This window comes from Kogia breviceps, chromosome 1 (assembly GCF_026419965.1).
Source record: "Kogia breviceps isolate mKogBre1 chromosome 1, mKogBre1 haplotype 1, whole genome shotgun sequence".
In the NCBI taxonomy this organism is placed as follows: Eukaryota; Metazoa; Chordata; class Mammalia; order Artiodactyla; family Physeteridae; genus Kogia; species Kogia breviceps.
Window position 1 is genome coordinate 169504156 of NC_081310.1, and position 25098 is coordinate 169529253.

Genomic DNA, 25098 nt, shown 5'->3' on the forward strand with positions numbered 1-25098 from the left:
GAAGCCTGCATGGCTAGAGCCCGCGCTCCGCAACAAGAGAAGCCACCGCAATGAGAAGCCTGTGCACCATAACGAAGAGTAGCCCCCGCTCACTGCAACTAGAGAAAGCCCACACACAGCAACGAAGACCCAACGAAGAAAGAAAGGAGGAAGGAAGAAAAGAACACTACAGAACACCTAATACAATTCTAACCTCACATCTATTTGGAAATCCTTCAACTAGCTATCTGACCTTAGTGAATTTAGGATTAACACAAGACAATTTCCCAGCACACTGGTAGTACTCATACTAGTATATAATCTATTTGCACTATGTTTCGTTCTGAAAAGAGGGTTGTGTTCACCTATCTTGTTTGACAAAAACTTTAAAAAAATCACTCCATTAACTGCAAAGTACTATGTTTCATACAAACACATTACATTGCTTAACTACCTTCAAGGGTAGTTTCATGGGCATTTGGCCAATTAATTACCAGGAGAGAAATAATCATGGAGTTCAAGATATAAATAACCAAGTAAGATGGCTGGAAATTTACCACTATTTCTCTAGTGAAAAGTTTCTTATTGCCTTTATTTTAGACTGAGGATCATTACAACATACCTAGTCTAGAAATCTGCTAAATCCTACAGATGAGGCTATCCTATTCCTGGTAATTTATTGTGTGTGCTGCTCTTCAGTGTTAACATGACCATGTGGATATAAATTACTTGCTAAGTAAATGTTGCCAAATTCCTACTTGTGTATTTATGGTTGGCTTCATGCAGAATGCTGTCATTTAAGACTTTACAAAGCTAACACCAATAAGATTAAGCCTGACGCAACTCAGGAAAAAAAAAGTCTTTGCCTTGGATGGAGATGTGGGTATATACTTAGAGCTTAAACAAGAAAGCCTGAGGTTATGCATGCACACACACAGACATAAACATATACATAACTAATCTCAAGGAGCTAATGCATAACATTTCAAGGAAATACATGTACTTCTTCAGAAAAAGTGAAGGCCAGATCGTAGGGCAGTATTTCTAATCTTTTTCATATCAAGACACACATAGAAAATGTGTTAGTATTAGCTTTCTGAATATTTAACCTATGGGCTGATACTGATATCCTCGCTCAGTTTAACTTGTGACTAGATCGTGTATCACGCACGGTACTCTAAGTATTCAGAGGAAAATGTGGGGCTAGTAGCGATACCTTCACTTTGTTATGTTTCCCTAGATAAGGGAAGATACAGATATTCTCTAGTTTTAACTAAATTAACATTCCAAAAAAGAACAAGTGACTTTTTAGAGTAAAGAATACTAACTCATATACGACAGCTGCACACTCAGATAATACGGGTGCACAATCAAAAGAGCTTAGAGAACACTGACCTAGAGGACTCCGCCACGCTCATTTCTAGATGTCTCAACTGCAGGGGCCAAACTTTTTTGCGTTTCCATCATTAACAAGAAGCTTTATTCTGCTGGTCCTCTGCCCATCTTCTCCCTTGATTCTCCCATCCATTCTCCAGGTTCAGCTATGATCTTTATGAGCTTAAATTCCAAACATATGTTACCAATTCTGGTACTTCTCCAAAACTCCAGTCCTGCTTGCTAAACATCTCCAACTGGAAAGCCACCCAGAACTCAAACTCCTTTTGTCGAAAATTACATCTATCTTCTTTCCCCAAACCTACTCCTTCTAACTTTTCTGTTTCTAGCCTCCAGTTTCCCAGGCTTGAAATCTGAGTCATCCTAGACTCTGTTCAATTCTAATCAACTGCTAAACTTTGTAATAACAGCATCCATCTCCTGACCTTTCTTCACATTGCCACTATCTCTGTGCAGGTTCTCATCACTTCTATGTAATAATAAAGATGACGGTAATAGCTAATGCTATTCATTTAGGACTGTGTGCCAACTATGGTTCTAAGCCTTTTTACACTGCTATCTCTTTTAACCCTCATAATAATCCTAAGGATTGTGAACCTAGTATGTGAACTCAATGCATAATGTTCAGTTTCTACTGTCCTCTACTCATTTCTACATAATGATGCTTAATAAATCTTATAAAAGCACAGCTCTGATAATGCCACATCAACCTATTACGCCAAATCTCCAATGGTTTCCCATTATCAAGCAGAGACGGTTCAAATTTCTTAGTCTGGCAGTCAAGGCCCTCCAATATCTGACCCCAACTTACTTCTTCAGACTTCTTTCTTTTGCCACTCCTTCCTGTCCCTAACTCATCTACTTATGTTCTAGGCAGACTAGACCATTTACTGCTCTCTTCAGCCCACACTACACTTTCTGCATCATGACCTTCCTCCTTCTGCTCCCCATGCCTGAAGTGCCCACGTGCCTACCTCCCTGAATCCAACACCCAGTTAACTGCCTTCCTTCATTCCTAAGCCAGAAGAAAAGGTCTCCCCTCCTCTGAATTCTGTGTCCTTTGCTTGTACTTTCCATATCAGTTTCATACACTTGATACACATCACCTGTCTGTCTCCCCTATCAGATTGTTAGATCCTGTAAGTAAAATTTTATTTGTATACATTTTTGAAATCTCCACATAAATGAGACATGCATGCAGGTGAATTAGTGAAAGAACTATAAAGCATCCAACTTTAGTATTTTCTGAATGGTAAGAACTATATAGCTTAGGTAGATAAAGGAAAAATTCTTTGTGTCTGAATATTTCCAGTCAAGAGGGTCTTCTCTTTAGTTTTCTATGTAATTGAAACTATGCAGACAGACCAAAATGACAGTACCTCCAAGAAAAAAGGATAACCAAGTGAATCAGCACTGCTGTTTGCTGTGGTTATCTTAGTCTCCTTTCTTCCTCTGAACTAAGGAACACAAGGTCATAAGCTATGTTATGCCACTTTAAAGTTAAACATTTACAAGGTGTTTTTTTCCTTTAGTTCTGCCTTTACACTGGAATTTACCTTCATTTCTTATCCTTCAACTGCCCTTTTTCACTGCAGGGTGTAGAACTGTAATTTAATTTATAGTAAATACTCTTAGAGAAAAACTTTTGGTCGATTACTGAACAGTGGAGTCTGGCTTTGGGATGACGAGGGGAGTGACAGGAAGATAAGGGTGATAATGCAAATAGAATCTAAGTTCTGAAGAGCCAGGCCCAACAGAGGCAGCAGAAAGAACAGAGTAAAAAGAAAACTAAGCTTCTGGAAAATGCAGACATGAGGTAGATACCATCCAGCTGTGTCTACTATAATTTTCAGTCACAGTATACCTCAGGACTTAAATATAACATAAGTTACACATCATTCAAGCTCTTGTTCTTTCAATAAGCTGTACTTTTTCTTCAAATATATGAAAGTGGTAAAAAGAGAAAAAATTTAAAATTTCAAGTAGATTACGCTCTACCAGAGAATATGCAAAATAAGAACAAAAATCAAACCTACAACTACCCAAACACACACACGTGCAGACACATAATACTACTTTGCTGGTAGTAAAGATTAAAGTTAGCATAGTTAAAAATATTATTTTGGGAGTATACAGACAATGATTTCTATTTCAGTCTGGTCAAATCCTTAAAATGATCCTGGGATCTTTGTTTATTAAATACAGGTTGGCTTTAAGGACACACTCGAAGAAGCAGGCCCAAACTTGTTTGGGAATTAGCTTGTTCTTGAGGTGTGTTAACAACAACAAGACTAGCTGGCATGCAGGTGCTGTATTTGTGTACCTTAGTTTACTTCCTTGTAAAGCATATAAGTGAGCCAGCTCTCTGGGACAGCTTAGCCAGGTGGGTACCATTAGCTTCCTAGCTTATTCTCAGCTTTCTGAATAAGCAACTGGCTGAGGCAAGAGATCTTCAGATCCCAAAAGGGACGGTAAGTCTGCTGCCACGGAAGACTTTCTAACCACCAGACTCCACATGAAGACTTCTGAACCTCTTCCATGGCCCACTTTCTCTCTGTTCCTTCTGTGTTCAAAGAGCAAACCTGTACAGATGTACCAAAAAGGAAGACAAATATGAAAAATAAGAAGTAAACACAACCTAGAGGAATAAAAGAAACATAGAATGAACTAAGCAGGAGTTGAATCTCTGACCAGCCACTAAAAAGGCCAGTCATTAAAAAGCTGAAAGACTGAGACAACTAACCTTTCTGGGCCTCAACTTCCCCACTTTACAACAAGGGAACTAGGCTAGATCCCTAAATAATTTCCATTAGGCTAACTTAAGACTATATAATATATAAACTCTGTATGCATATTTTATTGGGAATAGGGATAGGCAAAAATAACTTCTTTCACGAAGAAGACCATGCATAAATGATTAGCTTTAAAAATGCTTTTTGGGTTACTGGAGCCTCCACAAAAGTATATAGCTTCTTTAAAGGGAGACTCCCATCTTGTTTTAGGAACAAAAAGATCCCAGTGACCATGATTGCTGTTTTCAAACATACACATCCCTGAACTAGAATTTTATTTGCAGAGGTCAATGCCAATTTTGCCAAACCTTATTCCATCTTCTTATGATTCTTTCAATGCACAGAAAGGAGGCAGACATCAATGCTGACTGACCATGCCTCAGAGGAAATTACTTAATAGGACAGGAAATCAAATAGATCACAAAATATCCACTACCACCATCCCAGTGGAGGTGGGGGAACCCTAAAAATAGATGACACCAGGCATGTAAAATGGGTGAGAAAGAAACCCCCATGGGTTCCTGCCATTTACCCTGGGAATGTATCTCACAGTAGGTATCAACTGTGAGAAATTCATTCCGCATTTATATTTGATGAGACCAAGTATTTTTTTTTTAACATTTACTAACATCCTAACATTTACTAGCTTACTACTACTTTGCAAGCTAAAACTACCTCCCAAGTTTGAAAACTGACAGAAAAGAGATCATATGACCACAAAGCAAACAAAAAGTGGCTCCCGTTTACTTTATAAATATTTGGTGCACAAACTAAAAATGTTAACCCCTGCTTGGTAAACATCTGAAAATATCACAACCTACCTGCATTATATCGCAAATCTTAGTATCCAATCAGAACAGGTTCCCAGTTTTTATTCCGGGAGGTTCCTAAATCTAGCAAGGGTTTTAAAAATATCAGTGTTCTCATTTCATCTCGTTCTAAGAGGCCCTTAATTTTTGAAAGAAGGGTTAAAATTCTTCCATAGGAATCTTGGTAAAGGAATGTATGATGGTCTCAATGTCTGCATTACATAGGGTCCTGTCAGCATACACAGGTATATGCAGGTGAAAGTATGTGAAACCAGATTAAAAAGAGATGTACCAGGTTTAAACATAAACTCTTTCATAAACATATTAAAATAATGGCATTTTCTCTTTGATGTCACACCTAACTCCATAAGCATTTAACCCCTAGTTTAGACTAGTAACAGCTAACGTTAATGCAGCACTTCACAACTTGCAAAGCACTTTGACATACATGATCTCATTTGAGACTCACCACTAAATAGAAAGGTGCTATTTTTAGGTTCCATTTTTACATGTGAGGAAGCTGACACTAAATGGCTGACTTGCCCAAGCTCACAAAGCTGGTGATAGCTGAACACAGGTCTCCTGCTTTTGCTACTGCACAATGCTGCCTCAAATAATGTAATCAGAGTAAATAAATGCCCAAATCTCAGACCCCATCTAAGCCTCCCCCGCCAACACACGCACCCACCCTCCAGCCTAACTTATAGTTAGCTGTAGGTCTTTGCTCCTTATGGAAGTACAGTTTTCTTCATTTCTCTGGGAAACATTTATTTGGCTAAAGTGTTAAATGAGGAGATCATATTAACACCATTCAACATATACTGGAAAATATCTTAGTCACCAGGGGCTCTGCATAGGCATGCCTAGGTGCACTTTCCCAGGTAGTAGGGCAGATTCTCAGAGTCCATGACCCTAGGAAGGTTAAGAACCCAGGCCAGAGGCAGTAGCTACATACCTTTCCAAGAAGCTAAATCCACAAAGTTCTTAATTTAAAGAGTTTTATCTAGGCCTCATTCTGTGAGCCATTTACCTTCTGCCTCCCCCGCTCCAGGCCTTCTCCCAGGGCCAACAGGCTCATTCAGTATCTACAACTGTTTTTTAAATCCCATTATTAAAAACTGGAGTAACTGGTAACATATAGATCAATGACTTGTAAACAACAGATTTAAGTTAAAATAATTAACTGTTAAAATGTAATATTTAACACATATGCCTTTCTCTTAGGACTTAACTTCCCAGAATGACCGTTGCCTTATTTTTTTTTCCAGAATGACTGTTTTCTTACCATAAGCATTCCAATTTCCCAAAAGAAGTTTCACAAACATAACTACCTTGAACTCCTGAAATACCATTCTTCACTAAGAACCCTCTAGATTACATAGAAGACAAGGTAGCATGCAAGGAATTCTGAATCTGTTAGGCAGGTCACTCAACTACCATACCAAAAGGATCTAATTTTTTTTTTGCTGGGGGGAGGGAATGAAGAAGAGTGGGAGAGAATGAATACAGCCCCATTGTCTTATTGCTTGAAAACTCCTAATTTGAATCTATAACATATTCCTACTAACCACTGGACTTGAACATCAGAAGTACAGCTTCTTTTCATCTTAAATAGAGCTTTTCAGTCCAAATCTGCATAAACAAACTTTGTCCTTCAATCTTTCAACTCCTCGGCAGTTTTTCAAGGTCACTTTTGCGAGCAACGACAGAGGCCTGCATCTAGCAACTTTGACTGCTACACCACTCCAATTCCAAGAGCCCAAAATCTAAACCCCTATCGATCCTCTCAGGTAAATCCTTTACTCAAGGGGAAGGCAAACCAACACCCTCCAAACTTCTCCTCTAACAGGGCCTGCTCCTTTTCCCTACCCAAAGGCTGAGCGCTGCCAGTTCACTGCTCCATACCGAGTCTGCTGCAGAAATGTTCCAATGACCTTCATTCCATATTTGCAAATAAAAAGAAAACAAAGAACTGCTTTTTCAAATCAAGTGTATTATGGATCTTAGTACACAGCATGGAAGATTTCACTATTCACAAGAATAGGCTGGTTACCGATTAGCCAGCAACCTATGTTAGTTTCATATCCCTGAAGAGGGAAAAAAAAATACCAAGGGCAAAAGACAGCGTGCCTGTACTCTTAACTTTCCTATTCACAAACTGCAGGTAAATTAGGATTTTAAAGATTTCATATAGAAAATGAAAAGCATTTTGCTCACATCATTTAAAGGAACCAAATCAACACCTGACAAAATGTGTGAAACTGGCAGAAAAAGATCTGCTCTTGTCACTGCCAATATAGTGGAGATGTTTCTAACCAGCGTTATAAGCTAAAATGTGCATTTTAAAACAAAGATTGTTAATTAATCGGTACTTATTAGAATCTAGAAGCAGACAGGTAAATCAAGAAAGTTATGGGAGAATTTCATACTGGCATGTGGGCCTTTACCATTAGAACCTGCATCAGTGCAAATCATATTTTCACACGAATTTAGAACAGCAATGGTGTTGCTTCCACCTCTGAAAACACAAATGTCAACAAAGTGCATGGAAACAGAAAAAGTCTTACAACAACTCAGCTTATTCTGTAGGAAAGCTTCAGTGCACTTGAACAAAGGAAAATTATATGGAAAACAGATAAGTTTACCGAATGCAAAGAGAAAGTACTTTGCTTCTGTGTGACCCTGAAAAATGATTAGCCTTTCTTCATGTACCTGCTCTAGTCAATACTCAACTAGGAAAAGAAATCCTAGTTGAAGGGCATGCAAAATCTAAACAGAGCAAGGTATTCTAGGTGCACCAAAAGGTATGCATGGAATGTAAAGTGGCCATTTTCTGAAACAGTGCAACTTGTCTACACTCTCTGAAGCTAAACAGTTTCTACCATTTTAACACAAAACAAAGAATTAAACTTACCGGGAACTGCATTAATTTTACATGTAGTTATTTATATCTCCTCGGACAGGGAGAATTTAAGTCACTCCTATCCCTCCCCCCCAAAAAAGGACGGAGGAAACAAAAGGCAGCAGGAGATGCAGAAACCTGAGTCTGGAATGTCCACTCCAGTGAAAACCCGAACAGCTGTCCCCCCACCCCCCAGCAAACTATTCGCCATTTTTCTTTGTCTTTCAGCTGACCCCTGCCTCAGTGAAAAACTCCGAGGCTCCAATGAAGCCCTGCAGCCTCCTTCCACTTTAACAGTCAAAGGCATTCAATCTAGCATGCTATTTGACACCAAACCTTGCCTCCAGAGTGGTCCCATTGGCTGAGCTGCTTTATCAGCTAAGAACACAAAACCATGATTGGCTGTTCACGTCATCAGTTACCTCCTTTGTACACTTCCTGTTTTAAAGTTACCTTGAGAAGCAGAACAGGGGTCAGATCCAGACTTCAAACTACAAGGAACTTAAGGCTTCAAAATGCCTGGCAAATGCACACAGCAGAAGCACTAGGGCCACATGTGCTTCCAAAACAGAAGATACTGAAAATTTAGAATTGTTCTTAAAATCATGCGAAAGGGTTGTTACAGTTCCCACCCAAAGGATTTCTTATTGGCTGTCAGAGTTCCATTTAAAAAATTTAAGGTAATTTAACTGCTGCTGATTGGCCATCAAAGATGTCTGTAAGATACTGCTACAGTATCCTATGGCAGTAAACCAGAGAAGCAATGTGCACAAGGTCGGAAAGTTGTGACTTAACTATCTTCAGTTTTCTGTTAAGCATGAACAGAAGAAGAAAAAGAAAACTGAGTGGGCTAAATCCAATGTCACCAAAGAAAATACAGCTTCTTTAAAGTAACAAAGAGTGATATCAATGGTCATACAATAGTTTGCAAGATTTCCAAAAAGGCATCTATCATTATGTCCATGGTAATTTTAAAAGCACACATTAGTACCACAACAAATGACTTTATTTTGAAATACAAACTAATCTAAATAGGAAAATTCTGGGATAATGTATGAAGTTAGTGACAGGGACAGTGGCATTTTCAAAAAGTCTACCAGGAACCCAAGAGGGAAATATAATGATAAAGGGGAAAAAAAATTGGCAGAGATGAGTGAACATCAGTGAATATATTGTTTAAAACACAATATAGTTTGATAGATTAATTTATTTAGGGTGGTTATAAAATGTTGCTGATTAGCTTTTAATATAACAGAGTTTTGATATCATAGAAGATAAACTTTTCTACCACATTTTCAAGAACAAGCAGCAGGGGTGATCTCAAGAGAGATCATAAGTATTGTGGTTACTGAAGACATTCTGGGGTGCTGAAGTTTAACCAGTGGCAGTCAAAGACTTGTTTATGGATTGTGGGCCCAACTGTTTAGGGTTTTTTTTTTTGTTTTTTTTTTTTGGTGGTACGTGGGCCTCTCACTGTTGTGGCCTCTCCCGTTGCGGAGCACAGGCTCCAGACGCGCAGGCTCAGCGGCCATGGCTCATGGGCCCAGCCGCTCAGCGGCATGTGGGATCTTCCCTGACCAGGGCACGAACCTGTGTCCCCTGCATCAGCAGGCGGATTCTCAACCACTGCACCACCAGGGAAGCCCTACTGTTTAGGTTTTAAGAGGAGCCTCCTAATATGGTGAAAATCAGTTAATATATATTTTTTAAATATTCAAATAGAAACATCTCACTATTACCTGAGGCCTTTAACAATCTCCTTATATCTGCTTCCTCTCATCAAAGCAAAGTATCCCAGGACTAATCAACACAACTGTTTTGCCAGGTAGATGAGATCTTCTCTAGAAAAACCTTGGTTGATCTTACATGAGAGGTCATTATAGGTATATGCAGAGATCCAGCAGGTCCCTGAAATAGAAGCAAGGCAGACTGTCCAATCACTTTGCCATATTAACTTCTCTTAGAGAAAGAGTGAGGTGCAGAAAAGTTAAGCAACTGGCCCCTAGCCATTCATCTAGGAGTCAAACTCAGGTCCCATTTAGGGTGGTACTCTTCCTATGGCACTACACTGCTTACCAAGACATGGAGCACCTCAGGGTACATCCAAGGAAATTCTTAGGTGTCACATACAGTCCTTCATTGGTATCTATGGAGAACTGGTTCCAGGACCCCTGCATTTACCAAAATCTAAGGATGATCAAGTCCCTTATATTAAATGGTGTTATACCATTTGGTCCTCTGTATCTGAGTTCAGCATTCACAGATAGAGGCTGACTGTATGTATAGGTAGCATAAATCATTACACCCAACTTCACTAATTTAAAAATTACAAATTTGACTAATGTTTAATTTGATATGTTGGTTAGAGATCTAGCTAATTATCTGACAAACAGCATTCTATAAGTTGATACAAATTTTATTACTAAACTACTAGAAACATTTAACCAGTAGCAAATCACCTGTATAATTTATAAGAACTTGAAACAACTAAATCATTAAAAACACTATACATTAAAATATTAAGGAACTGCATGGCAATTTCACTATGGCATCTAAATAAGAGCTTAGTTATGCTAACATGGTGCACTGTTGGATGATTCCTGAAGCTACACAGAGTTACAGGTATTGTAGGTCTTTTCTGAAAAGTTTAGATCACAGATTCTGAATAGCTACCAGCCTCGGAAGAGAAGGCAGAAAGCCAACAGGCCAGTTGTGTGCCTTATTCACACTAGAGCCTCTCTTAACCTCAAAACACTGGGGGTCAAGTCAGCTGCAAGGAAGCAAAGAAGCTCCTTTGAAGGGTGGGAGGCACAGGAATATGGAAAACATGTTCACATCACTGATCATTAATTAGTGTCAATACGGCAAAACAATAAACACTTGGAAATCAGGCAGAGCTAGTTTCAAATTCTGATTCCTCTACTAATTAACTGTATGACACTGGGGTAACCCCGAGCCTCAGTTTCCTCATCTTAATATATGGATATCACCATCTATATCACAGAGCCACTGTAAGGATTAAATAAGCCAGCATATATAAAGTAGACTGTACTGTGTCTGAATAAGCACTGAAAAAAAATGTAAAGTACTAAAGGCCATCCAATCCAAATTCCTTGTTTTACGCAGTGGTTAAGATTCAGAAAGGCCTAGCTCCTTAGGGCCCCAAAGCTACCACAAAGCAATGTCTCTCTTCTATCTCCAGCATACCCTGCAACCCTGCAGAAAGAAACTCCTGAGCCATAAAGGGCAGTATAAGAGGACTTCCCAGGTGCAACTAAAACTCTTCCCCAGTTTTTATGCCAGAAATCCGTGCCTTTCACCACCAATCCTGGCTGAAGTCTGGTTATTGTTCCAAAAGCCTACCCTTTGACTCCGCTTTTGATGTACCAGATTAAACCAAACATGTCTCGATACTCTGTGAAGGTCTTTGGCATACTTTTTATTAGTTCTTGGCAGTTTGCAAGAAAAACACTTCAACCCCTATTTCTCATCAACAGTCACCTTAGTAGAATTCAAGCTACTAGTGGGAAGATAACTCAAATTATCCTAGAATTTCCACCTGGCACTCTCACTTAGGATAGCTTTCTCTAGCTTGTCATTACTGTGGACTAAGAGCCTCATTGGATCTCCAAGATTCTAACTCATATTCTTCCCCGGTCCTGCATCTCAACAGCCCTCTACACCAGACAATTGCATCATCTTGCCCTAATAAACAAAACACCCTGAGACAAAACGAGTGCATGTGGTTACATGGGTCAAGCTTTAATGCTCCCAAAGAAGGCAGGGTGGGAATTGATGCGCTTAGTCAGAAAATTGATTTTGAATCACAGTTACCTACTTACTAGCTGTATTACCTAGGCCAAGTTGCTTAACCATGTCTGAGCTCACTTCATGTGTAAAATGAAACAAGTAACATTTCATTTTCTTCATGTAAAATAAAAAAATAACACCAACTCACAGAAGTGTTGAGGCTTAAGTGAGTTAAAGCACTCAGCATTAATACCTAGCATGTGGTAGGTATTCAATTAATATTTAAATATACACTTGACTATAGCACCTATCATATAATTACTTTTTACCATGTCTCTATTATCAGAGGAAGGCTTCTTGAAGGCAGCAACTGTGTCTTATTTATATCTACATATATCCTCAGTGCTCAGTACAGAGATATAAATCACACCTGACCTTAGCCATAGTGTCAATGAAATAACAGGGAGTAGTGGGGACTGATGAAAACTGGAGAGTGCATGTCTCATCTAAAGGGGCAGCTACTGGGGAATTCCCTGGCGGTCCAGTAGTTAGGACTCGGCACTTTAACTGCCAGGGCCCTGGGTTCGATCCCCGGTCAAGGATCCCACAAGCCATGCGGTGCAGCCAATGGTGGGGGTGGTAGGGGGCAGCTACTACTGAGCTCCAACTGATGAGGGCTATGGAAGAATGCTGGTCCACTGCAGTAAGAACTTCAGATTCAAAAAAAGAAGCAAAAGCCAGATCCTGGACACAAAAAGTTGATGCTAGTGTAACTCCTGATATAGTATCCTGAAGAATGACTAAAGAACCAGAGTTATGGCAGAAGTTGGCCTCAACCACCATGATAATTCCTGCCAAGGACAGGGTCTTGCTCCGTACCCCAGATTACCTGATCTTGCAGGTTACACTGTATTCCAGCAGAAGCAAAAAGAGCAGCAAAGAAATTGAGCTCTTCAGCGGCCTGAACATTATATTGATGGTGTCCTTAACTGACCCTTTTGGACTAGTAAGCAAACCTGTGGATCCCAGGAAATATCATAGAAGAGAATCTCTAGAGAAAAATGAACTTCTCATATGTTGAGATGGGAAAACGAAGCCATATTCATTTGACTATTAAATTTGTTGTGTGCCTTATTATATACTAACCTGATGAGATGGTTGTATATAGCAGTTTGTTTTGCACTTATGTTGTTATAAGTTAGTGGGATTGGGGTATTTTTTTAAGAACACCTTTAATCCAAGCAGCCAGAATCAAGCAGCATTAGTATTTTGGGTTATACACTTTTAGAAGTTTTTCTCATGTAAATGAGATGTGAGGTTGAGTTAGTCCCCCCAATATTAGATAATACCATACAAAAATACCATACAAACTGTTTTGTAATCTTGTCTCACTTAAATAATGTGAATAATTTTCCCTATCAAATATAGACCTGTATCATTTATAATAATTAAATGATATTCCACTGAATTGATATAATTTTTTAATCAGTTCCATATTACTGAATAATTTCAATGTCTTCAATTTTTAAATATTGTAAATAGCATCACAGAGAACATCCATTATGCCCATTCCTTGTGCCACTACCCTCATTATGTCTTCCAGAACCCTTGCAATGGCTTCATAAATAGTATCATTTTGTCTGGTTTAAAAAAAAAAAAGAAAAAGGGAAACAGATTGTTTTAATGTTAAATCTTTCCATTTTCAATTTTGTTTCAATTTTTTTAAAAACGTATAAGCAGATCAAAGAAAACTGAGGGCTGCCAGATTGTAACTTCTGACCCGCATCTTTCACCTAACTTGGTCTGAACAACTATTAGCTATTTAGCAAATCAAAATCACCTTCAAGGTTTAAAAAAAGGTATGTCGACACATATCTGAAAGTATCTGATAGATGTTCTGAAGATAATCCCCAAAGAAGTCCCAGAAACATTTTGAGCAATGATAACATCGTTAGAATAAGGAACATGGTGCTGGTGCTCAGTAAAAGGCTGCTAATAAATAAAAGAATAAAGTAAACTAATATATGAGACCATAAGTGGATTATAAATTCTGAATTATTTGTTTTTTAAACATAAATTATATTCTCGAAAGCATAAATGAAGATCAATGGATGGTAAACTACTCTAGAGAGACCAGTAGTTAATAATGCATGTAGAAGGGCAACACAGTGGCTGATGAACAGCAAACGCTCCAAAAGATGGAGGCTGCTACTATTATTACTGTTATTGGCAATGGGACTAGATGGCCTTTGAAATCACATTCATCCCTAAGAGGCTACGTTAGTTTGGAAACATATCTTATATGTTCCCAGAAAAGTCCCTTCCCACTACTGGCCAAACTATGAATCCTATACAAAAGGATTCATTTTTTTATTCATAAACTCTCTACACCAGAATTGCTCAACTGGGCCCCACTCCACACCAGTCATAACATGAAATGCTTATTAGATGTTCTCACAAACAGGGTTCCATGGCCAAATAAGTTCGAGAAACACTGCATAATGTATCCTTTCTCTTGAAGGGTTGTTAAGGTATATGAGCACAAACGTTCTCAATACTAACTCTGCAGAAAAGAAATGTATTTCACGTTGCCCATTACTTTGTCAAGGATCCTTTTTTCATCCCCACAGGACACTTATTAGCATTGTATAAGAACTAATGTTCAATGGAACAGCTTGGGAAATGCTGCTCTAAGCCACTTACAAATTTTAGTGGAATGAAAGGAAGACCACAGGCAAGTCTATTCTGGTCAGAATGGTCAGTTTATTCTTCAAAAATGGTTGGAGTTTTACACACATTATGGCATTTCCCTTTTTAATGAAAATGACATTAAATATCACCATAAATAGCAATCCTCTGCCTCTCAAATAACTGCCAACCGAGTATGCTTTCCTCCTTAAAAAGGCCCCAACTTTGTCATTTGATAATGAGCAAATTCTAAGCTACTTACCTTCAAGGTACAATAACAGTTTTTGAGACAGTTAAAAATGACAAAAATGTTCAACTGTAGAGATTGCATGTACTTTTTTTTTCTCTTTTAAATGGACAGATCATGCCACTGGTGAGGGGATATGTTTTCTTAACACTGAACAAAGAATCTCACTTCATATAGATAATGGAAAATTTGTAGCTCCTGAGGACAGGGTTAACGGTAATTAGGGGATTTTGAAAACCTTCAGTAACTCTAACAAATTTAAGCCAATGATAAGATATAAAATATTCTATGCTCCAATATCATTTCCTATGAGTCACTGAAGCATTTACTGAAGCACTGATCAAGATCACTATTTTAGCTCATATTCATGAATGCGTTTAAGAATAATTCTTGAATCTGATTTATAACAATATACTGTTGATTTTAAATGAGGGTGTTCATTTAAATAGGACACCTTATATACCTTGAACATGAAGATTTGAACCCTTAATTTAAACCTATCTACTGGAAACATTCAAATGCAAAGGTTAGACTAGTCCCTCTCTCTAAAAACTGTACCTTAAGTTTATCCATCAGAAAGCTCTCACTGTATAAAAGAAAGTACAACGGATTTAAACGCTATCTGCAGACAAGTAAGAACTTAAACCAAAATGGAAAATACAACTCCCATGCTGAAAATGAGTAAAGAGGTTACCTCACTGCTATCAGGTACATCACTGCTAAAACACGGAGAGGTGTGGGAAGGATGCAGCAAATTTTGCAACCTGGCAAAAATTTCTGCAGGCAGGGAGATTTTTTTCCTGAACCATTCCACAATGTTGTCTTTCTGCTTACCTCAAAGAAAATGTTATCCAGGTGACTACAAATCAAACTGACAGTCCTACTTCAACTATTTCTACAACTAGAAAAAATTTCTAATGACTATAATGCAAGTCCCTTCCCAGACAAAATGATAAAACTGGTTGTTCTGATTTCAATAAGCATTGCTCTTTGGCAAATATGAAGACTTTTTCTTCTCATCAGAATCACTACCACTCAGAACCTGGGAATTAACAGAGGGCATCATTAAACAACCTAACCCTGAAACAAATGATCCTACAACTTTGTGGATTCATAAGTAATACTGACCTTACAGCGGTCCACTAGAAATCAGCTCCTAAACCACAACAGCACAACTAAATTAGACTATTTCTTTCATGTCAAGTGGCTCCCCGCCCCCACGGACATGTAGAAATCTTATTGTACATAACAGAGCAGATAATTACAAAGCCTCCTCATCAAGGAAGCTCTAATTGGCTGTCACGCAGGTTTTATGCTATTCTCAAAAGAAAGTGATGTGTTCTCTCACTTATTGAGGTCCCTTCAGTGACAGGCACCTACCATATGCTACGGTATTCATTTTTCAGTAAGTACTCTGTAAGATAGGTATTATTAGCCATTACTTTACAAAGGAAGAAACTAAGGCTCAGACAGGTTAAGAATCTGACCCCCCGGCCCCCCACGGAGGGTAAACACCTTACAGAGACAGAATTCTTTCCCAGGTCTGACTCCAAGGTCAGCAACTACACTGGCCCCTCCCAAAGGCACTTTTTGGCCAAAGTATTTCAAATCCATTTCCTCCTACAATTAATCTACTAATATTATGTTAGGTGCTTTGAGCCTCTGTGGGAAAATACTAAAATGACCTTGTAGCCTTCCTAACTAGTCACAGTGCATGCATGCAAAACTGAATAAACAAAATGAAAAGAGAGACTGTAAGACATCAGATAACTCACAATCAGTTTGCTGTGAGCACAAGAAATAGAATGGAAAAGAACAACTTGCTGGCTAAGGAATGTTCTTCTTAGGTTGTATGCCTGAGGCTGGGATGAACCTCAAGGAGGTCATTTGTGACCTTAATAACGTCCTCTGCTATTCTCCCTCCTGTGAATGAGGCAAACTTGTCAAAATACAAAAGGTGCCTTAGAGTCATCTCTGCCATCAAGTCAATGCTTCCAACAGGAGAGGAAATGGACATAAGCACTAGCCTGGGAATCCAGTAATCTGGCATACACTTGGTTCTGCCCTTGCATAGAAATGACCTTGACAAGGTCATCACACTCTTAAGGCCTCAGTACAAAGGGTGTGCCTGAAAGAGCCAAAGGTCACTTCCCGAGCTAAGATGTAAGAGTTTTTCTTTTTCTCATCATATTCTATGGTGTCAAGAGAACACTCTTTAAGGGACTTCCCTGGTGGTCCAGTGGTTAAGAATCCGCCTTCTTCTAGGGATGCAGGTTTGATCCCTAGTCAGGGAACTAAGATCCCGCATGCTGCGGGGCAGCTAAGCCCACAGGCTCTAGAGCCCACAACTAGAAAGCCCTTGCACCGCAACGAAAGATGCTGTATGCCCCAATGAATATCCCGTGTGCTGCAACTAAGACCCAATGCAGCCAAATAAATAAATAATTTTTTTTTTTTTTTTTTTTTTTTTTAGAAAAAGAGAAATCACTGTTTAAGAGTAAGGGCTTGGGCTTCCCTGGTGGCGCAGTGGTTGAGAGTCTGCCTGCCGATGCAGGGGACAAGGGTTCGTGCCCCGGTCCGGGAAGATCCCACATGCCGCTGAGCGGCTGGGCCCGTGAGCCATGGCCGCTGAGCCTGCGCGTCCGGAGCCTGTGTTCCGCGATGGGAGAGGCCACAACAGTGAGAGGCCCGCATACCGCAAAAAAAAAAAAGTAAGGGCTTCACAAATTGTGTAAGAATTAAGAGTTACAGACTTATGTTTGAATCTGGGCTCTGCCACTGACTGACTATGTGACCTTGAGCAAATTACTCAACTCAGTTTCCTCATGTGTAAAAATGAGGGTGGTAATAGTATCTATCTCATATTGTTTGAGGATAATATATATATTTATACTCTTGCTGGTTCAACGTAAGCACTCAATAAAAGGCAGTAACTATGACATTCCTGAATTTTATTCATATATCTTTAATGGCTCAGTACCTCTGAACTAAGAAGTTAGAGAGGGGAATTTCAAAACTGCCTCAAAAAGACACCTACCATGGCCCCACATTTCACTCTGCCTTCTCTGTAAGTGGAAATAAGGAATCTTGACTCTTTTCTAGTGCCATGAATCAGTTTTGCCCAAATGGAAAATGTGTAAGCAAATGAAGTAACCATTATTTGTTATAAGGATTAAATAAGATGACGTAGACACAGTCTGTAAAGTACAAAACATTAGTATGATTTCTGCTTAGAAGACAAAGCTGATGTTCACAAAGTTTTAGTATAAACTCAGATCTGCTCAGACCTCCTGGGAGTTCAAGATTTCTAGGCGGGTCAGTTCCAAATTATATCAATAACAAGGCCCAGCAACTGACCCTGGGTTAATGTAGAATGTACATGGGCTAATGCAGAATGAAAGTGTCACTGGTGCTGAAGAACTACCGCCAAGAAATGCTTGCTGAATAAAAAAGACATTTATATGTATACACTTGTTTTTATAACCTCGACCAGATTTGCTAAGAAAGAAACTAAGTTATGGATGCCGTAAGTCTTCATATTTGATTAACTTAATAACTAAGCCAAATGAAGCTGAGATGACCAATGTACAAAATGTACGGCAAGCCCTGTTTTCCCTCATACTTTTCACTCTGTCTTCCACACTGCAATGTAATTGCAAACATGAGGGAGGAGACCCTCACCTAATCATATCAAGACACAAAGGAGTTAAGACTTCCAATTCACTGGTCTCCCCTTGAAACCTGAATTATTTACAGGTTTCCATGCAAAACTGGAATTGCAAATATTTCGTTGTAACCAGTTTTAATTTTACACATCATTGAGGATAAGCATACCCTAGGATCACCCCACAGTTTGAAGAAGGTACTAGGTTTTTAGATAAGTCCCAGTATGTGGGGACAAACATCCTAAAGAACTGGTGATGTTTGAAAAGGCTCCCCAGTGAGCTCTTTACACTATGCACTTGGTAGTTCCTCACTGCTTGGCATTAATCATTTCCATATATAGAAAGACTATGTCAGCAACATTCTGAAGCCTGGTTTTAAAGGATGCCGATTCTTAAGCTTTCTGTACATATTTTCCCCATTATCTACCTGGGTTCAGAAAAACTCCAGCAGTTGACTTTGTAAATCCCTCCCTTCACAATAGAAACCAAGGGATACAATTTAAATACCTAGTTGAAATAATTATAATCTATATTGTTACCATTCTGTGGTTTGAACAGTACAAAAATTCTTTTTGTAATTATTCAAATAAATACAAATTCTTACTCAAATTCCCCACTCAATATACTCCTAACACCCAGAAGTCAAAGAAAGATGATCCATTGTGAAATATAAAACTACCTGGAAGTTTGACAAGTCAGGTTTATGTTGATAGCATGACATAGTAGATAAAACTACAAGCTTTGACATCAGGCAACTTGGATTTGAATCCCAGCTCAACCACTGAGTGACACTGGACAAGCTACTTAACCTCTCTGATCTTCAATTTTCTCGTCTGCAACTTGGGGATGATAATGCCTACCTAACAGGAAATGTGTTAAATGTGCTCCAAAATGTCAATTCCCTTCCTCTACCACTTTCCCCTTTTCTCTTGAAAATTCAGTTGCATTCACATAAAACTGAGAAATGTGAAAATCACAGGAGTTTCTTGAAAATGGTATAAAAACTGAAGTGTAACATCTATCTAAAGCTGAAAGAACCACCTAAAACAGACAAGGAAAAACAAATTAGGAAAACACAGAGGTTTAACAAATGTGTTTCCATGATCCCCAAACCTTGGGAGGACCAAATGTAGATCAATCCAAGTTACCACAATTCAATGGAAAAAAAAGTGAGGTACCCGCAACAAGCTGACTCTAACAACTCTCAATTAGAACAACAGCTTTTTGAAATATGAACCACAGAGAGTTGACAAGTCCTCTAACTTAAGATGCAAGAAGTTATGCATGAGCTTATTTTTGTTCCCGGCTGCTTATTTAAAACAAAGAAAAGTAGTGTGTATGAAGGTGGGTGTATTTTTTAGTCATATATAAAAGGAAATAAATGAGCCAAGATCCAGGATCTCTGTCAAGCGCTCTTCCACTAAAGAGGAACCTAACAATATCCTTTCAAACAAATAATTGCCAAGTATCTGATATTTGCTAAAAAGGGCAGCTTTGGAAACTTGGAAACTCAGCCCTGAACTGTATCTTTCCTAGAACAGTAAAACTTCATGTAGAACATCTCAAAACTAGCAGCATGGGCCTGAGACCCGATAATCTATAACTACTCTCTTAATAATCCCCAAATCGTAAAATTCCAAAAATGCTTCTACTTTTTCACTCCTATAGATCTGTCACTACTTAATGCTGTGCCTCCTAGGCTGGGCATTCAGTTATTAAGACCATGCACACCCAGTAGAAACCCTCTCTCGGTCTGGGTCTGTTTATTTGCTCCTCACACCCCTGCCCAGGTCTGGTAACTACGGACTCCAGGGCTCCACCAAAACCTCAGTGTTTCAAAACTGGGACTCCCTACCAAAATTCCTGATCTGATCCTATTGTTCGTTGGGTATGTCTCTAGGGCCCTGATGCCCTCTCTTCCTATACCATGCCCTCAGACCTGGCACCCGTGGACATCAGGGTCATTCTCTGTGTTACACTTCAAGCCTAGCACCCCTGGATCTCGAAGATCCTCTCAACCTGTAACTCGAGTTTCAGTGTTTCCAAACCTGGCACCCTTGGCGCTTGCACGCCCCTATCCCGGGCCATGCACGTTCCATGGAGGGTACCTCTGGAATTTGGAGTGCCTCCCACTCCCGGCCTGCACAGGCTACCTGTGAAGTACTGGCCAGACCATCTCCCACTCTTCCCCTTTAAGGCCTCTAGGCTTGCCCCCCAACCTCCACCCCACGCCTGCGCCGTAGGGGGTCATCACCCTGCAGCCAGAGAGCCCCAGACGCGCGCATCCCTACACCCTCCGATTCCTTCATCACCCCCTAGGCCAGAGCCAGCGCGACCAATAACGTGCCAGGTCCTCGGCCTCCCTGCCACCGACCAATCACGAGCGAGCCCCCCCGCCGTCGCCTTCCGCCAATGGGAGAAAGCCCGCGGGCCGGGCCGACAAGGCGTACGGACCCCACGAGCGCAGCGGCGGCGACAGCGGCGGGCACGGCGAGAACACAACATGGCGGCGGGCAGGCCGCACCGAACTACAGCAGCAGCCGCGCGAGGGAAGTGAGGTCTCCGCCGAAGGCGGGAAGCGCCGCCCCTCCCCCCGCCGCCGCCGCTCACCTTTCCCCCTTCCTCCTGCGGATGCTCCCGCACACTCACACGCCTCTGCTTAGAAGTCCAAGGAAGAGCAGGAGCCGCCCGCGCGCTCCTGCGGAGTCGGGCAATGCAGAGACCTGGGCACGGCGGAGGGGAGGGGGAAGCGTGCGTCAGGGAGAACGGAGCGCGCGCGAAGCGGGGGTACAAACAAGATGGCGGCCACGCCGTTTGCACCGTTTTCCCCTTCCCCCTCCCCCTTACCTCCCCCTCCCCCTTCCCCTTCCCCTCTCGGCGCTTCGTCTCCCAGTGTCTTTAATGCGCAGAAGCTTAGTTGCTTGAAGTCTCGCGAGAATTGAGAAGGGGCGATGACTTGGTGAGGCGGAATGAGAGGCGAGAACCTTCTGACCCTCCCACTTTGGAGGATCCGGAGGCGTTTAGTAATGACCTGCGTAGAGCGTTCTGTCTTTGTGGATCTCTGCCGTGGTTCGCACGCTTTTGAATTTTAGGGGAATAAAGTTTTTGTGAGTTTTTTTTTTAGTTTGGGAGGAAGCAGAGCTGAGGGCTGGAGGGCGACATGGGAATGCCAAATTAAGTGCGCCTTTAATGATAGCTACCAGTACCGTAAAAGAAGGGATATAACACCAAAACTGTAAAATGATATACTCCAAAATAAAGAGCATCACTTCCCAATAGTGGTCACTTGTAACCTTACATCGACATGGACATTGCTTTTCTCACTTGAATGCAGAATTTAAAACTTCTTCAAAAACAATTGGAAACTAAACTGCAATGAACATTATGTCTTTTTCATACTTTACTGCTTTAATCTCCACAACTACTTGGTCGAAGGCATCAGCATTATTTTTATTTCACTGGTGATAAAACTGAAGCACAAAAAAGGTTAAATTGATCAAGGCTCCGCAGCTAGTGTTGAAACTCAGTTTAAATAGCCCCCACACCTGTAGATAAATGCATCAAACGTGTATTGAGTAGAATTACCTACAGTGAGACAGTTTGCTTTAGGTTGCAGGCACAGAGAAATGAGACTTCTGCTGGTGGTTACCTTGAATTTTACAAATGACTTTGCAACCTTTCTGAGACTTGTGTTGCAGGGGTCCTCAACAATAAAATCAATACACTATTATTATTTCCTTCCTTTGAGTTTATGACCCTGGTGATAAAGTAGTTGAGAATAGTGGAATAAACCCTTGACTTGAACTCAGGAAAATTGTTTTCAACTCCAACTTTAATAAATCTCACTTCATGAATTCAATGAATATTTGATGAATGAATGAACAAAACCTAACTCTAAGACACCTGACTTCACTGAGTCTCGATTTCTTCATCTGTAAAATGATCTAATTCCTACCTCCTGGGAGTGTTGGGAGATTGAATGAAATAGTATAAGGGAGAGTGCTTTGTAAATTGCAAAAGTGTTATAAAGAAGTTAGTGATAATGATTTTTCAGACCTGAGAAATGGCGTAAAAAATTTAAAACGGACTCAGGAAATAGTATGTTGAGATAGATAAGCTTAGCTAATGGGAAAAAGCTAGGTAAGTCTACAAATATTTATCGAGCAATTATTGCATACACTATGCTTGTAAAAGAGAAGAAAAATGTGCAGGAAGCAGCACAGATTAGTATTACTAGTTATCATTATCATAATTAAGTATTGACAGTATTTAGGGGCTGCAGTCAGTTTCCCTCCGGGAGCATGGAAATCAGGTTGCCCTCAGAATTAAACTAATAAAAATGTGCATAGTAGAAGAAATTGGCTAATGGTGATAGTAAACATATTTAACAACTGGTACTGCTCAAGCACTGATCTACCAGATGTGAATTCCAGGAAGGGTCCAAGAGATATCCCCCTGTGCTAGGTGTTAACCCTTCAGTTGCTAGTTTTTAAATAGTAGGTCCCAGGGGAGGGGAGTTGTCAGGAGAGTTGGAACAGCAGCTATTTACCAGCTAGTACCAAAGTATTTAAGTATTTTAATAGTTGGTATTATAACTGGTATCAGTCACACTAGTATATACAGGCTGAATATTAGTCCTTGCTGTAGACTGTGGTTATCAATATTCTTTGCCCTTCCTTTTCTAAAACCCTCCCCATCTGGCCTGTCCCTAGGAGGTTATACTTCTTACCCTAATGCCATCAAGCTAGGCTTTGTTTTGGTCAGTGAAATGTGAGTAGAAATAGCTTGATCCAGTTCTGAGCAGAAATGTATGGGCCATCTCATGATCCCACCATATTTTTCCTCAGCCCTGAGAGGATCATGTTCCAAATACAGCTGCTTTTCTAGCTTTGGTCCCAGAATGAAGATGTGCAGAGCCACAGCTGACGCACAAGACATGCAATGTGAGTAAGAAATAAACCTTTGCTATAAGCCACCAAGATTGTTTTAGTTGTTTGTTACTACAACATAACTTAGCTGGCCTAAACTGGCAAATACAGTTCTGAAATTAGCTATCTGTAGGGGTAAGCCAAGAGCTTAGCTACAAACATGGTCAAAAAATAAACCAGACTCTGACCCAGTTCGTATGAAAGGAATCTCAAGGCAGATGTGATTGTAATTTAATAAACAGAAGCCTAATCAATCTTGTCAACCAATCATTCTGTGTCCTATTTGGAGAGAGATTCTGTGAACCAAAGGGCTTAATCAGCCATGACAACTCAAAACAACGCAGTCACAGAGGCAAGCATTAGCATTGTCCCTCTGAGCCCTGTCTCAGTCAGGCCGACCTGGGCATTAACATTTCCTTGTCCATGTCATCCGTATAGTGGGTGAGAATATCTCAGGCTGCCTCAGCTAAGAAATGCTTCTTAAGATCCATGTGCTTTCCTGGTGTGATTCTATGCTCACGCAGCAAATGTATTGCCTGTAGGGACAGAATTTAGCGATCTGTCACCTAGAGGATCCAAGTTCTTTTGATAATTGCATTTTTCATTGTAAATTAATCGATTCTGGTTTATGTAACTATCAGTTTTTGTGAACTTAGAGAATACAAGAGGCCCCCTGGGAGATGGTTCCATTCTGTGCTTACTATTAAAGTCAGGCTTCTGAATTTGCAAGGCTGAGGATCAGTTCTGGGATGATGGTAAATTCCTTAAAGTTTTAGAACTGTAGAGGGACCTGTCTAGACAACCAGCTGGACTACCTTAAGCTACACCCCTCTATCTCATTGTGTGCCTTCTTTGATCTCAAAGAAGAGCGGTAAGTGCTAAAGAAAGATATAATTCACATGCTGTGGGAGTTCAAAAAGGGAGATATTTCTTCCATTTAGTATGAAATAGTGGGAAGAGTTCAGGAAAGATTTTTGAGGATGTGACATTTAAAAAATCAGTAGAATTAGTGGAAGAGCATGCCATGTGTAGGTGGCCACTAGAGCAAATATAGGAAGCAGGGGATTGATGGAGGAAATATAGAATAAGAGGATAAGGAAGAAGAATAATCTGGAAAAATACATTGTGGTCAGATTAAGACTCTTGGGTTTTATTTTCTGCTAAGGAGAGTTAGTGGTGGAAGTTTTTTTTGTTTTACCATTTTAATCATTTTTTTTTTTTTTTTTTTTTTTTTTTGCGGTACGCGGGCCTCTCTCTGTTGTAGCCTCTCCCGTTGCGGAGCACAGGCTCCGGACGCGCAGGCTCAGCGGCCATGGCTCACGGGCCTAGCCACTCCGCGGCATGTGGGATCTTCCCGGACGGGGGCACGAACCCGTGTCTCCTGCATCGGCAGGCGGACTCTCAACTACTGCGCCACCAGGGAAGTCCCATTTTAATCACTTTTAAGAGTACATTTCATAGGCATTAAGTACTTTCACATTGTTTTGCAACCATCACCACTATTTGTCTCTAGAATATTTCCATCATCCCATACTGAAACGCTGTGCCATTAAACAATAACTCCCCATCGTCCCCTCCCCCAGCTCCTAGGAACCACTGTTCTACTTTCTCCGTTTGAATTTGACTATTCTAAGTATATCATATAAGTAGAATTATACAGCATTTGTCCTTTTGTATCTGGCATATTTCACTTAGCATAATGTGTTCAAGGTTCATTCATGTCATAGCACGTACCAAACTTTCATTTGTATTTATGGCTGAGTATAGTATTCCATTGTGCGTATATAGCACATTTTGATTATACATTCATCCATCAATGGACATTTGGGTTGTTTCCATCTTTTGAGTATTGTGAGTAATGCTGCTATGAACATTGGTGTACAAATATCTGTTTGAGTTCCTGCTTTCATTTCTTTGGGATACATACCCCAAAATGAAATTGC

At 40.2% G+C, this 25098-nt stretch overlaps 1 protein-coding gene across 17 annotated transcripts in view; it reads right to left on the reverse strand.

Moving 5' to 3' along the window:
* NFYC (nuclear transcription factor Y subunit gamma) overlaps positions 1-21245 on the reverse strand; it is a 64125-nt gene extending 42880 nt beyond the window's left edge. For 3 of the 17 annotated variants that reach the window (XM_067010426.1, XM_067010349.1, XM_067010376.1), the window contains exons 1-2: positions 7890-8181; positions 3698-3956 (exon numbers count right to left, since the gene is read on the reverse strand). The gene's annotated coding sequence lies outside the window, so the exon portion shown is untranslated. Of the gene's footprint in view, positions 1-3697; positions 3957-7889; positions 8182-9616; positions 9786-20837 lie in introns of those variants that run through there. The other 14 variants (XM_067010416.1, XM_067010410.1, XM_067010420.1 and 11 more) reach the window with 14 other exon arrangements.
* Positions 21246-25098: the final 3853 nt, after the last annotated feature.